This window comes from Lolium perenne, chromosome 7 (genome assembly GCF_019359855.2).
Source record: "Lolium perenne isolate Kyuss_39 chromosome 7, Kyuss_2.0, whole genome shotgun sequence".
Classification (NCBI taxonomy): domain Eukaryota; kingdom Viridiplantae; phylum Streptophyta; class Magnoliopsida; order Poales; family Poaceae; genus Lolium; species Lolium perenne.
Genome location: NC_067250.2, coordinates 71,558,137 through 71,573,183, shown reverse-complemented (window position 1 = coordinate 71,573,183; position 15,047 = coordinate 71,558,137). Strand labels below are relative to the sequence as shown.

The window sequence follows — 15,047 nt, the reverse complement described above, 5'->3', positions numbered from 1 at the left end:
GAAGAGAGAATTAAAAAACCCATGGAACTTTATATGCATGCTAATGGGAATGTTATTAATATGAATGCTTTGAACACTATTGTTGCTAATGCTATGGAAAATTCTAAGCTTGGGGAAGCTGGTTTTGATGAGCATGATCTTTTTAGTCCCCCAAGCATTGAGGAGAAAATTTTCTTTGATGATACTTTGCCTCCTATTTATGATGATTATAATAATAGTAGTCTTTTTTTACCACCTGTTATGGAGGATAAATTTGATTATGATTACAATATGCCTCCTATATTTGATGATGAGAATAATAATGATAGCTACTTTGTTGAATTTTCTCCCACTACAACTAATAAAATTGATTATGCTTATGTGGAGAGTAATAATTTTATGCATGAGACTCATGATAAGAATGCTTTATGTGATAGTTAAATTGTTGAGTTTGCTCATGTTGCTACTGAAAGTTATTATGAGAGAGGAAAATATGGTTGTAGAAATTTTCATGTTACTAAAACACCTCTCTATATGCTTAAAATCTTGAAGTTGCGCTTGTCTAGTCTTTCTATGCTTGTTGCATTATGCTTCATGAATTTGTTTATTTACAAGATTCCTTTTCATAGGAAGCATGTTAGACTTAAATGTGTTTTGAATTTGCTTCTTGATGCTCTCTTTTGCTTCAACTACTATTTCTTGCGAGTGCATCATTAAAACTGCTGAGCCCATCTTAATGGCTATAAAGAAAGCACTTCTTGGGAGATAACCCATGTGTTTATTTTACTAAAGTAATTTTGTTTTATATTTGAGTCTTGGAAGTTGTTACTACTGTAGCAACCTCTCCTTATCTTAGTTTTGTTACATTGTTGTGCCAAGTAAAGTCTTTGATAGCAAGGTTGATACTAGATTTGGATTACTGCGCAGAAACAGATTTCTTGCTGTCACGAATCTGGGCCTAATTCTCTGTAGGTAACTCAGAAAATTATGCCAATTTACGTAAGTGATCCTCAGATATGTACGCAACTTTCATTCAATTTGAGCATTTTCATTTGAGCAAGTCTGGTGCCTCTTTAAAATTTGTCTTTACGGACTGTTCTGTTTTGACAGATTCTGCCTTTTATTTCGCATTGCCTCTTTTGCTATGTGGGATGGATTTCTTTGTTCCATTGACTTCCAGTAGCTTTGAGAAATGTCCAGAAGTGTTAAGAATTATTGTGTCACCTCTGAACATGTGAGTTTTTGATTATGCACTAACCCTCTAATGAGTTTGTTTCGAGTTTGGTGTGGAGGAAGTTTTCAAGGGTCAAGAGAGGAGGATGATACAATATGATCAAGAAGAGTGAAAGCTCTAAGCTTGGGGATGCCCCGGTGGTTCATCCCTGCATATTTCAAGAAGACTCGAGCATCTAATCTTGGGGATGCCCAAGGCATCCCCTTCTTCATCGACAAATTATCAGGTTCCTCCCTTGAAACTATATTTTTATTCGGTCACATCTTATGTACTTTACATGGAGCGTCTGTTTGTTTTCATTTTTGTTTTTGTTTGAATAAATGCTTGTGTGGGAGAGAGACACACTCCGCTGGTTCATATGAACACATGTGTTCTTAGCTTTTAATTTTCATGGCGAAGGTTGAAACTGCTTCGTTAATTGTTATGTGGTTGGAAACGAAAAATGCTGCATGTAGTAATTGGTAAAATGTCTTGGATAATTTGATACTTGGCAATTGTTGTGCTCATGATTAAGCTCTTGCGTCATATACTTTGCACCTATTAGTGAAGAAATACATAGATCTGGTTAAAATTTGGTTTGCATGATTGGTCTCTCTAAGGTCTAGATATTTTCTGGTAAAGGTGTTTGAACAACAAGGAAGACGGTGTAGAGTCTTATAATGTTTACAATATGTCTTTTATGTGAGTTTTGCTGCACCGGTTCATCCTTATGTTTGTTTCAAATAAACCTTGCTAGCCTAAGCCTTGTATCGAGAGGGAATACTTCTCATGCATCCAAATCCTTGAGCCAACCACTATGCCATTTGTGTCCACCATACCTACCTACTACATGGTATTTCTCCGCCATTCCAAAGTAAATTGCTTGAGTGCTACCTTTAAACAATTCAAAATTTATCACCTCTTATTTGTGTCAATGTTTTATAGCTCATGAGGAAGTATGTGGTGTTTATCTTTCAATCTTGTTGGGCAACTTTCACCAATGGACTAGTGGCTTCATCCGCTTATCCAATAATTTTGCAAAAAGAGCTGGCAATGGGATTCCCAGTCCCAAATTAATTAACAAAAATAGACACTCCTCCATGGTATGTGATTGTTGGACGGCACCCGAAGGATTCGGTTAGCCATGGCTTGAGAAAGCAAAGGTGGGGAGGAGTGTCATCATAATAAAACTAAAATAAAAAGGCACTCCTTCATGGTATGAGATTGTTGGCAGGCACCCGAGGATTTGGTTAGCCATGGTTTGTGAAAGAAAGGTTGGAAGGAGTGCCACCCAAAAATAAAAATAAAATGGGAGCCGCTCTTTGAAGGTTTGTCTGGCAAGGGGGTTAGAGTGCCCACTACCATTCGTTGACAACAACAAACACCTCTCAAAATTTTACTTTTATGCTCTCTATATGTTTTCAAAACCAAAGCTCTAGCACAAATATAGCAATCAATGCTTCCCTCTGCGAAGGGCCTTTCTTTTACTTTTATGTTGAGTCAGTTCACCTATTTCTCTCCATCTCAAGAAGCAAACACTTGTGTGAACTGTGCATTGATTCTTACATACTTGCATATTGCACTTGTTATATTACTCTATGTTGACAACTATCCATGAGATATACATGTTATAAGTTGAAAGCAACCGCTGAAACTTAATCTTCCTTTGTGTTGCTTCAATGCCTTTACTTTGAATTAATGCTTTATGAGTTAACTCTTATGCAAGACTTATTGATGCTTGTCTTGAAAGTACTATTCATGAAAAGTCTTTGCTTTATGATTCATTTGTTTACTCATGTCATTTACCATTGTTTGGATCGCTGCATTCATTACATATGCTTACAATAGTATGATCAAGGTTATGATGGCATGTCACTCCAGAAATTATCTTTGTTATCGTTTACCTGCTCGGGACGAGCAGAAACTAAGCTTGGGGATGCTGATACGTCTCCGACGTATCGATAATTTCTTATGTTCCATGCCACATTATTGATGATATCTACATGTTTTATGCACACTTTATATCGTTTTTATGCGTTTTCCGGAACTAACCTATTGACGAGATGCCGAAGGGCCGCTTCTGTTTTCTGCTGTTTTTGGTTTCAGAAATCCTAGTAAGGAAATATTCTCGGAATCGGACGAAATCAACGCCCAGCATCTTAGGATCACGCGAAGCTTCCAGAACACCCGAGAGAGGCCAGAGGGGGGCCACTGGGCCACCAGACGCCAGGGTGGTGCGGCCCAGGCCTTGGCCACGCCCCCTAGTGTGTCACCGCCTCGTCGACCTTCCGACTCCGCCTCTTTGCCTATTTAAAGGTCCCTGACCTAAATCTTCGATACGGAAAAGCCACGGTACGAGAAACCTTCCAGAGCCGCCGCCATCGCGAAGCCAAGATCTGGGGGACAGGAGTCTCTGTTCCGGCACGCCGCCGGGACGAGGAAGTGCCCCCGGAAGGCTTCTCCATCGAAACTGCTGCCATCTCCACCGCCATCTTCATCAACGCTGCTGTCTCCCATGAGGAGGGAGTAGTTCTCCATCGAGGCTAAGGGTTGTACCGGTAGCTATGTGGTTAATCTCTCTCCCTATGTACTTCAATACAATAATCTCATGAGCTGCCTTACATGATTGAGATTCATATGATGATGCTTGTAATCTAGATGTCATTATGCTAGTCAAGTGGATTTTACTTATGTGATCTTCGGAGACTCCTTGTCCCAAGTGTGTAAAGGTGACAGTGTGTGCACCGTGTGGGTCTCTTAGGCTATATTTCACAGAATACTTATTCACTGTTATGAATGGCATAGTGAAGTGCTTATTTATATCTCTTTATGATTGCAATGTGTTTTGTATCACAATTTATCTGTGTGCTACTCTAGTGATGTTATTAAAGTAGTCTATTCCTCCTGCACGATGTAATGGTGACAGTGTGTATATCGTGTAGTACTTGGCGTAGGCTATGATTGTGATCTCTTGTAGATTATGAAGTTAACTATTGCTATGATAGTATTGATGTGATCTATGCCTCCTTTCATAGCGTGAAGGTGACAGTGTGCATGCTATGTTAGTACTTGGTTTGGTTGTGTTGATCTGTCATGCACTCTAAGGTTATTTAAATATGAACATCGAATATTGTGGAGCTTGTTAACTCCGGCATTGAGGGTTCGTGTAATCCTACACAGTTAGTGGGGTTTATCATCCAACAAGAGGGTGTAGAGTCTAGCATCTATCTATTTATTCTGTTATGTGATCAATGTTGAGAGTGTCCACTAGTGAAAGTATAATCCCTAGGCCTTGTTCCTAAATACTGCTATCGCTGCTTGTTTACTGTTCTACTGCATCTGTACTGTCCGCAATATTACCACCATCAACCACACGCCAGTCCTGGGCAGCAAAGCACTTCTCTGGCGCCGTTACTACTACTCATACTTATTCATACCACCTGTATTTCACTATCTCTTCGCCGAACTAGTGCACCTATTAGGTGTGTTGGGGACACAAGAGACTTCTTGCTTTGTGGTTGCAGGGTTGCATGAGAGGGATATCTTTGACCTCTTCCTCCCTGAGTTCGATAAACCTTGGGTGATCCACTTAAGGGAAACTTGCTGCTGTTCTACAAACCTCTGCTCTTGGAGGCCCAACACTGTCTACAAGAATAGAAGCACCCGTAGACATCACTTGTCAAGGAACCTTCTGGTGCGCCATCCAAGTGGCCCGCCTTGCCTTCAAGTGCCTTAATGGGCCTCCAACTAGGTTATACGGGATAGGGCAATGTCGGTTACCCGAAGGGTAATGCCCACGTTAGTAGCCCCCGAGTGTCTAGTCGAAAATAGTTCGGGTAGAGACTGAAGCATGCCTCCTCCTAACGTTCTTCTCCTTGATTGTTCTTGTTCATCTTGAATCAGCATCATCTTCTTCTATTGGGTGCGCGTCAGCGCTCCCGATGGGAGTAGCCCCCGAGTCTAAGTACGGATGCTTGCAATCCGTGCGTAGACTCAAGTTGTACCACTCGAACGTTTTTCTCTACCGAAGTTTTTCTGCAAGTCTTCATAGATCATCCGATATATTTTCCACGCGTAAGGGATAATGAGTAACGTGCCCAACTTTTGCTGGTTAACTGCCGATGGCAAAACAACGTTACCCTACACAGAATCAAGTCCCCGGGCATGATCCTGGAGTGCAAAAAAGTTCTGTCGGGTACGCGTCCAGTGCTCCCGATGGGAGTAGCCCCCGAGTCTGGGCACGGGCGCTTGCAACCGGGTGCAGACTCGAGCTGAGCAATCATCTTTTTCTTCAGTCATTTCTTCACAGGAATATCTTCGAGTCCTCATTTTATCGGGTGCGCGTCCAGCGCTCCCGATGGGAGTAGCCCCCGAGTCTAAGTGCGGATGCTCGCAATCCGTGCATAGACTCAATTTCACCATCCGATACCTTTTCCATTCCTTCGAATGCTTTGAGCTTTCCTCACGACGTCACTGATGACGTTACTGACATTTTGATTTTGACTGACAAGACGCGACCTGCTGGGCCCATTCTTCCTCTACCTGGCCCTATTTTTAAGTAATATCCGCCTTTCTCGTACGGTTACCAAGGCGCCTCCTCGATTTCCGCGATCACCAATGGAAAAAGGTCCCCTTAATGAACTGGCAGCAACGACACGTGCCCACGCAATCCTCAAGTTCTCCCTTTCTTAAAATCTTCAGTGGACAAAATCTTTAGTCTTCTCCCATATTCACCGTAGCATCTTCCTGTTCTTCTTCTTCCTCTCTCTTTCACAACCGCAGCGCCGCCACCACCGCTTTTCAGATCTTCTCCAGATCTCGCAATGGTGAAGAAGAAGAACCTCGCTGTCGCCACCAGCTCCACGAGCGGTGGTGCCGCCGCCAAGGCCTCCTCGAATCTTCCGAAGAGGAACGCTCCAGATGCTCCTCCGCCAGCTCCGGCGCCGCCAGCGCCGCCAAGCTCGATAGCCAAACCCGGAGACTGACTAGCGTCCTCCATCACGAAGCGTGATGAGAAGAGGGCCCGAAGCCTCGGGTTAATCTCCTCCGACGAGGGGAATTTGATTCTTCCAGGTGCGATTTCTCGGCCCAATCCCCCTGCTGGTTTTACCGTGATGTTCCTATCGTTCTTGTATCAGGGTCTCTCGCTTCCTGCCCACAAATTCCTTCATCGTCTTCTGCGGACTTATGAAATTCAACAATGGCAACTCACTCCCAACTCAATCCTCCATGTCGATGTGTTTATCACCTTCTGCGAAGCGTTCTTGGGCATCGAGCCTCACTTTGGTTTGTGGAAGAAAATTTTCTTCGTAAAGAGATACAGCAGCAGCAATGGATCTTTTGTCATTGGGGGAGTAGGGTTTGTTGTTCGTTCAGAGGTCAACTATTTCAGTTTCCCAATGAGAGAATCCGTGCAAGGATGGAGACTGAAATGGTTTTATGTTAAGGATTCCTCAACAACCGAGTATCAGCTTCCTTGCTTTGCCGACGTCCTCGAAGCCAAGCCTAAGCATTCTTGGAAAAACATCCTCTCTTCCGACGAAAGGACAGCAGCCGACAAATTATTTGCCAAATTCCTTTGGATCAAAGAAGCCGATGGCCAAACTATGATCGGCACAGAGGTGGCCGCGGTGTTCTTGAAACGTCGAGTCTAGCCAGTCATGGCCAGGGTTCGTCCAATGTGGTTGTATTCGGGTCCAAAGGATGAGACCAGGATAAACATTGCTAAACTATCGGAAAAGGAGCTGCTTGATGAAGTTCGTCGCCTCACTCTCTTCAGTCAGGAAGACTCGATCCCGTTGATATCCTCTTATTCTCCTCTTGATGCCGACCATCCACCGGCAGAGGTAAATTTTCCTTCTCATACTCTTATTACCCTGCTCTAGTTTGTCAACACAACTACTATTGTTCTTATTTGTTCTTTTCTTCGACAGATCCCCATAGTTTCTGGAAACCTGCATGATTTGCCAAACGATACTTCCGAGGGAAGAGGTTCCTCAGCCCCTGTTGATTTTCATACTGCCGAGTACACGGTCCCAAAGAACGAACACGATGACCCGATAGATTCTGAAGCTGTCCACACCGATCTTCCTTCCTCAGCCAATGATGCTTGTGACACAGCGGGATCAGTGCGTGATGATGACGTTGATCGTGATGCCTTTGTTAATGCAGCTGTGGAGGAAACCAGAGCTTCACCCGTGAAGAGATCAACCGGCGGCTTTGCCGATGAAGACGATCTCTTCGACATGTAAGCGCCTTCTTCCTAGAATTCATATTTTGCCTTTGTTACTCGTATTTCTTTCATAATTCTTGTCAACCATTGCCTTTCGCAGTGACGAAGGTTTCATCGAACCTCCGTCTAAGAAAGCCAAATCTAGCGCTGCTCCGCTGGACGTCGCGGCTTCCGAAGCTTCGGCTCCTATGGCAGCCCCCACGGCCCAGGTATCGACTGCTTCCTCCCTCTCTAGGGGGGAAAGATGTCCCTTCAACTGCTGCCGCCACGACCCCTCCTTCAGAAAAACTTGTAAGTCTTTTTATATTACAACGTGAATTTCCCTGAATGTACCTTATTTAACGATTCTTTGTCAAACATCTATTTTTCCCTTTTCCTTAAGGACCTGCAAGGCGTTATATCTTCTTTGGAGGCCTTCGCCTCCCAATTTACTTCCCTGGAGGCAGACAAGGTTCGGCTGCAGAAGGAACTTAAATCTTCTTCCTCAAAGTTGGACGGCGCAGTCAAAATAGCCGCCGCAGCTCGCCAAGAGGTCGACTCCCTGAAGGACGAACTGGGCAGGCTGAAGGAGAAGCTGAAAGAAGAGGAAGCGTCTAGGCTGGTCGCCGAGGCTCGGGCGACCGAAAAAGATGAACTTCTTCGCCAGTCTTCCTTGGCTTTGCTTGGTAATTTCTTTTATGCTTCTCTGTCGATTGTTGCGCTTATGAATTCGATTCTTTGTCAGTAATCTTTTCTATTTGATTCTCTTGCAGAGGCCGCCGACATCCCTGCCAATGCCTTGGACAAGATTCCAGACAACTCTCCGGCAAACGGTGTGTCGATGACTCTCGCCTCCCACCAGCTTACACGGGAGCTTCTTGAAAAGGGCAAAGGTGCCATGGCGCGGATGCACTCGATGATCTTCCCCAAGATCAATCAAGAAAAGACTCTGGGGCAGCTGATCGATGCCTTCGCAGTCGACACCAAGGAGGTTATCGAGGTATTCAAACGCACTTTGCGTACCTATGGTGCCCTCCTAGCCTTCCAACTTATGATGGGTCATGGCTTCAAGGCCGATATCGAAGAGATGTCTAGGGAGCTGCCGAAAGAGCAAGATGGGCGGTTCATTGATTTAAGCATCTTCAAAACGTCAGCCCTTAAGTGTGCACGCCAGCTCCTTGAGTTGGTTTCATCAAGGAAAACATCCGTTGGCCCCAGTTTATCGACTCAGACCCAAGCCCCTTGATTTTTGTAACAAACTTCTCTTTGAGTTGATGTGAAACAATGTTCTGTTGCAAAACTTAAGTTTGTAATAAACTCCGTGCTAGCAATGTTGCTAGTACACCCTTATTATGATATTTTCACTTGCACTCTCCCGATGGGAGTACCTTCTGATGTTGATGCAAAGCGGTCCATCATGCCTTTGACGCTGTTCCTTGCAGGTTTTCCCAGTGCCTGCTTTTTTTGATGATTCTTCGGGTGCTCTTTCTGAAGATGATCGAATCCAGCGTATGAAGGATCGGATCGCGCAGATGGAAAAGGATATGCGCAGTACCTATGCCTTGGCTTCCATTATCAAGAAGAAGGGCGAGATTGCAGCCGACATAGAGCGCTATGCTCTTACTGAACTGCATAAAGCCACTGAAAGTTTAAACTGTAAGTTCCCTCGTCCTTGTGCTCATTAATCTTTGTCAAAAACGCATTCCCTGATCTTCCGTTGATTCCTTTGCTAGTCATAGCTCTGAACCGTGCTGAAGAGAACAAGCGGATCCACGAGCGCGTTAATGCATTGACTCAGCTATCATCAGCCGAAGAAATTTTCTGGAGGGAGCACTCAAAAGCTTCGGCTGTTGCACAATTCCAGGATCGGGTCCAGCAGGTCCACCATTTCTTCGACAAGTGCTACAAAGCCCTATGGGTAATTTGGAGGACAATGTTCCCCTTGAACGCGGTCCCTCCTACGCTGTTGAATCTGATGTCCGAATTTGGGAATACCAAGAAGATTCGAGACTTGGTGCGATCTCAGGTTTTTGCAGGGGCCAGATTTACACTTGCCCTCGTCCTTGCACGTTATCCTTCGGCAAACCTGCTGGCTATCGCCAACGCGGTTGGTGATTTGGAGACGCTGTACCCGAAGGTATTGTTGCCCGCCAATATAGTTGTCGACAAGCTTGAAAAAGATTCGAGGGTACCTGAAGAAAGAGAGACTCCGCAAGAGTAATTCAGGGTTAAGTTTTTTGTAAATAGGTATTTTGGCTACTTCATCCAAGTGTTTGGATTGCGTAGTTGAAACTTTTTGTTCGGTATATACATGTATATGTACTTTTACCGTGTAAATGCCGTTGGCAAATTTTGAAGGAGCAAATCTTAATTGCCCGTTTAAACGCATGTGTATTCGTTGGTCAGTAAATTATTTGAGTGATCAGCTCGTGTTGCAGGTCTTGCTAAACCCATTGTATGTGCAACTTTGCTTTCAACCGATGTATGTTCGGAGAGCAACTCTCGAATATATCGGGTGCATTAACTCTGCTGATGAGCCCGTTGTTCTATGATATTTCCATAAGTGAAATATCGAACGTGGGTTGTGTTATATGTCTTTCCAACCTCTTGCTATTTACGGCACTCGTAGAGGCATCTATAGCAGAGGGAAGTGTTAGTGTCCTCGTTTATTTTGCATCATGTAGCACTCGTAGAGGCTTTTTCGGAGCACGATCTTTTGACGCGTACTACGTTGCACCGTCGTTCGCCAAGGGGCGGAAGCAAGGTTTACGATGATGCGGTTTAGGTGCTCCGAATTACTGCAATGCTTTTCAAGGAATCAAAACTTAAGTTCTTATTAATAATAGAAACACGGGACTAAAGGGATAAGAAAGGGAGAGCCCTGTTTGAAAAGGAAGGGAAAACTAAACACTAGTAAACTGATTAAGCAAGGAAGGGGTTCTTCTCATCTTCTGGCTTGTCCACCACGTTAGTGGTTATCGAAGCGTCGTTGATTTCACCAGGGGTCTGGCCAGTGATTGCCAGTGTCTTGCTGTCTCCTATCTCTTTTGTGCCATCAGCTGCCGAAGCTTTTGCTGCCGAAGCTTTTGCTGCAGAAGTTTGTGCTGCCGAAGCTTCGAGAGAAAGGTCAGCCGACTTCTTCTTCGCTCCTCTGACGCGTTCTTCTTCCTTGTTATCGCGTGACGATGACTTGGAAGGAAGATCGGTAATTTCCTGTTTCAGCCCAAACTTTGCAGCAATCCTCTGAAAGTCGCGATCACAATTGTCCGAGCGTGAGAAACTTCCATAGACTGTGATGTTTGTGGGGACCCCGGACTAACTGTCCGAAATACCCTGTTATGTATATAGTTCACGATCCCATGATCAGTGCGCCGTGAACACATAACCGAACTGATATCAAATTACACCATCCATTACAAAGCGGAATAAGAAAATTACAATAATGTCACATGACCATTACTTACATAATAGCCTCGAAGGGCCTAACTAAACATCAGAGTAGCATCATCACTTCAACAGCGCGGAGCCCAAGTCATTCGCCTTAAACCCTACAGGCAACTGACTGGGAAGACGTTCCTAGCTCGCATAGACGTCGTCAACTCCTTCTTCATCCATCGTGTTCCTCCAAGTCTGGCCAAGTAAATAGCCAGGGACAAAGCCGTGAGTACATTTGACTTGTACTCGCAAACCATCAAAAAGGTGATAACAATTCTAACTAAAGAAGACAAGAGAGGAAGAATAGTTTCTCTCGTGGATAAAGCATGTGAAAGAGAAATAGTTTCTCTTGTTGATATAGCATACCGGCATCTCAAGTGATGCGGACACTATGGTGGCTCTATGACATCTCTATATCTTTGTTAAAGAAGAGTTAGCATACCACCATCTCATTTGAAGGGATTGCTAGGGAAGTCCTATGACATCTCTATATCTTTGTTAAAGAAAAGTTCCTCTACATGAAACACTAGGAAGGGTCACCCTCTTTTGTTTCATTTTCCTCGACCATCTCCACATGGTCGGCACACCATCTTTCCCGTACCCTTCCGGTACTTCCAACACACATTTCCTTTGGAAATCATTTTCAAAACCAAAACTCGACACAGCTCTGTAACGGCCATCCCAACCGTCCATGACCGCGGACGCGGCTATTCGAATAGTTTTGACTCTGCAGAGTTTGCACACTTTCACCACAACTATCCGGATACCTATCGTGTGGGCATCATCCCCGCATAACGACATATGCCACGACGGATACCCGGACATAACCTTTCGCCCATTCGACTTAACACGAGGTCCTACCCTATGGAGTATGTACCTCCCCGGCACCGTGGCAGCTCACCTCCTTTTGAGCGTGGCTCCACCGCCAAGCCAGGAGACCCATAGTGTCTTCCGGACGGGTCAGCCCCGAAGGCCTCCCGTTATACTATTGTCCCAACCTCGACAACCCGGACTCGGGGGTAACCGTACCCTTGTATAGTTGTGCGGTGCCTCATGCTAAGAAGAACAAACGTCAAGTTAAGCCCCGTGCCCACGTTGGAGTAGCTATGGTTGCGCTGTGTAATTGTTTCGGGCGAATACAAAGAACCATGTGTCGTTTTTTCTCAAAACCCAAGTCACACACACATTCCTTTTCTCAAACATCTTTGACAAGATCCTCTTTGCCTTCATAAACCATACACTTGGGTAAGGTTATCTTACCCAAGGTTTTCATAAACATTTACAACAAGGTAAACCTTGAGGGGTTCCCAACCTAAAGTTTTATGTAGGAGCTAAGATACATCAATGGCATGATGCTAGCCGTCATACCTCTAAGGAGATGATAATTGAGGTGTCAAGGGGATTATACATGCTTAGGATAAGCACGCATGGGGACAACATAAGTAGGAGGATTCGACAAAAGGGTCACGATGTTGATCATCATACCACTAAGAAGATGGTAAAATAGGTGGTCAAAGGGGGCATACATGCTCAGGGTAAGCATGCATAACAACAACAAGGGGTTCAACATACTTGAGAGTAAGTATGCATAACATCAACAAAAGGTGTGGCACTCTTGGGAGTAAGTATGCATAGCATCACAAGGTAGAAGGTATAACAAGGGCATGATACTAACCATCATACCACTAAGGGGTGCAAAAAGGGTGTCAAGAGGTCGACACACACAAGATAAGTGGGCATACCCCTCACACTTAGAGGGTACACCAAGATCATGATAATGAAGACCACCATTTCACTAAAGGGGGTTGTAGGTGAGGTGTCAAAGAGAATAAACATGCTCATGGTGAGCATGCTCCATCAACATAAGTAACACAAGATAGATCGAGAGACAAGAACAACAACAAAGTAACCACAATATGTGATTAAACATTCAGAGATCAAGAGATGGCTTGCCTTGGCTTATTTGTCCCTGAACTTCTTCAACTCCATCAAATAAGAATTCCCACAGTACAAATAAAATCCTTGTCCGATTCCACTTCTTCTTCTTCTCCTCCGAAATTGTTCGCATCTATCGCCGAAAAATATAAAAGGAACACAATCAATCACATTGCTCCAAACATAACAAGCATGTAACATTCAACAATCAATAGCTAACCACTTTACTAAGGGCTAACATACAAAAGACTTATAGATACTACAAAGCAACTAAAAGAAAACCCCATTTATTTACCTAGTAAAGGTATGAGAGTGCCACGACTTAGCAATTGCCTCTCTAGGTATCACCATGGCACAACTAAGTATCCCCTGGTAGATAACATCATAAAGAGGACAAGAGCATTAGTTTGACATCAAATACATTCACAAAACATTTGCAAACATTTTTGGAAAAGTAGAAAACAGTTTTCCTAACTTAGTTTGCTCACATAACACAACATCCAAAATAGGAAGCAAACCACATTCCACATCATTTGAAAACTTAAGCAAAACAATAGGGCTAAAGTTGAGTTGCAGAGGTTTTGTTTTGCAAGCATAAAACAAAGGTTGCCCAGTTCTAAATAAAAGAATTGGTCAAGGTTTTTAAATAAACCCAACAAGTTTTGGTCCAACAATGCATGTCACACATATACCTTACTAACAGTAACGAAAATGCATGAACAGAGACTAACACTATTTTTCCTAGATGGCTAGTACTAATACAAGACTAACCCAATTGGAATCACTCAAAAATATTAAACCTACAAATTTAGGAATTTGTTTGAATCTGACTGTACAGAAAACAAGATCTGTAAGCCATAAATCGTAGAAAAATTCTAAAAATATGGGACCACTGGCATTTGAAAAGGATTTGAAAAGGTGGTTCTTACCCAGTTTGTTTCATTCAAAAATTCGTTTCCAAGCTCCTAATTTAATTCGACAAAGTCAGATCTGACTAGATCTTGATCTGTGAACCATTTCAATTCCATTAGGTCATTTGAAGTGAACCCAACGCCAAAATGAAGGTACTGGAGAGGGCTTTCACCCAAAATTGAGTTTGCTCAAAAAGGTTTTGTAAAACGGAAGAAATCTAACAAACAATGATTCTGCATGTTTGCAGAACTTTATTTATCATGCAAAATCCGTAACGAATTTGAGGATGAGACCAACGCCAAGTTGTAGATATTTTCAATACCTATCTGCAGAACTTTGAACCACTCGATTTGGATCTGCACACGAGATTTGGTGGATTTTACAAGATCGTACCAGAATCTGAAACAGCAAGAAACAGAAATTACTGCAAGGTTTTGGACGAACTTTGCTCAAGAACTTCAGATCTGAGGATAGCTCAACCTTCTCCATGCTTGGACCAACATGCACCTGCATCAAGATCCAATCTTAGCAATGGAGGGAGAAGAAGAGGAGATTAAACCATCTAAGGTTGTGGAGAAGATGGAGGGGGAGGCTCTCATGGTGAGGATGAGCTTGAGGGAGGAAGGAGCTGCATCTTGGTGAGCTTTCCATGGCCATGGCCGGCCATGAAGCTAGGAGGAGCACCAATTTCGTGGGGAGAGGTAGGAGGAGAGTGTGTGGGAGTGGAGGAGAGAGTGGGGAGTGGAAAAGTGAGAGCAAGTGAGGAGGGGGTGGGCTGCCAAGCCCCTTTATATAGAGGGAGAGGGGGTGGGCTGCCTCCTCATTGATTGGGTTGGTTGGGAGGTAGCCTCTTCATTGATTGTGTTAGTTGGGAGGCTGGCTTGTGGGGGAAGAATTTGACTAAAGCTGAAATTATTAGTGGCATGGGGAAGGGACAAAAAGTGAGAGGCTTCCCAAGGTGGAATAATTATGTGAGAGAGAGGGAAATGGAGAGGCATGATGCATGTGTGCCATGGCATGGCCGGCCACATATTTTTGGCCATGCGCATGTGATCAACAAGAGAGCATTTCTACACATGCATGACACCCAAGGTTGAGTGCCTCACAAATTACTAAAATGGTGGCCTAAAAAGATATAGAATTTTAGGCATAGTGATACTAATGCACAAGGGTGCTAAAGTAGATGGTGGTGGCATTCTGACCTGATAAAAGATGTGTCCAAGAGATGATGGTGGTGATGGTGATTTAGACAATGGTAGAGCAAGGCTAGGAGAGATGGGGAGTGAAGTAACCATATACTCACAAGGATGAATATGGTGACATAAATCATCAATTCATGATGTCAAGGTGATGATGGAAAAA

General features: G+C 43.8%; 1 long non-coding RNA gene across 2 annotated transcripts; it reads right to left on the bottom strand.

Annotated features, from left to right (window-relative positions):
• Positions 1-12,797: 12,797 nt before the first annotated feature.
• LOC127317127 (uncharacterized) lies at positions 12,798-14,709 on the bottom strand. Of its 2 annotated transcripts, XR_007860918.2 has the most exons (5): positions 14,130-14,709; positions 14,008-14,041; positions 13,703-13,779; positions 13,069-13,142; positions 12,798-12,906 (listed from the first exon to the last, which is right to left on the bottom strand). It is a non-coding gene; the product is annotated as an uncharacterized lncRNA (long non-coding RNA). The 2 variants fall into 2 exon arrangements; XR_011748604.1 differs by lacking the exon at positions 13,703-13,779 and having other exon boundaries at positions 14,130-14,473.
• Positions 14,710-15,047: the final 338 nt, after the last annotated feature.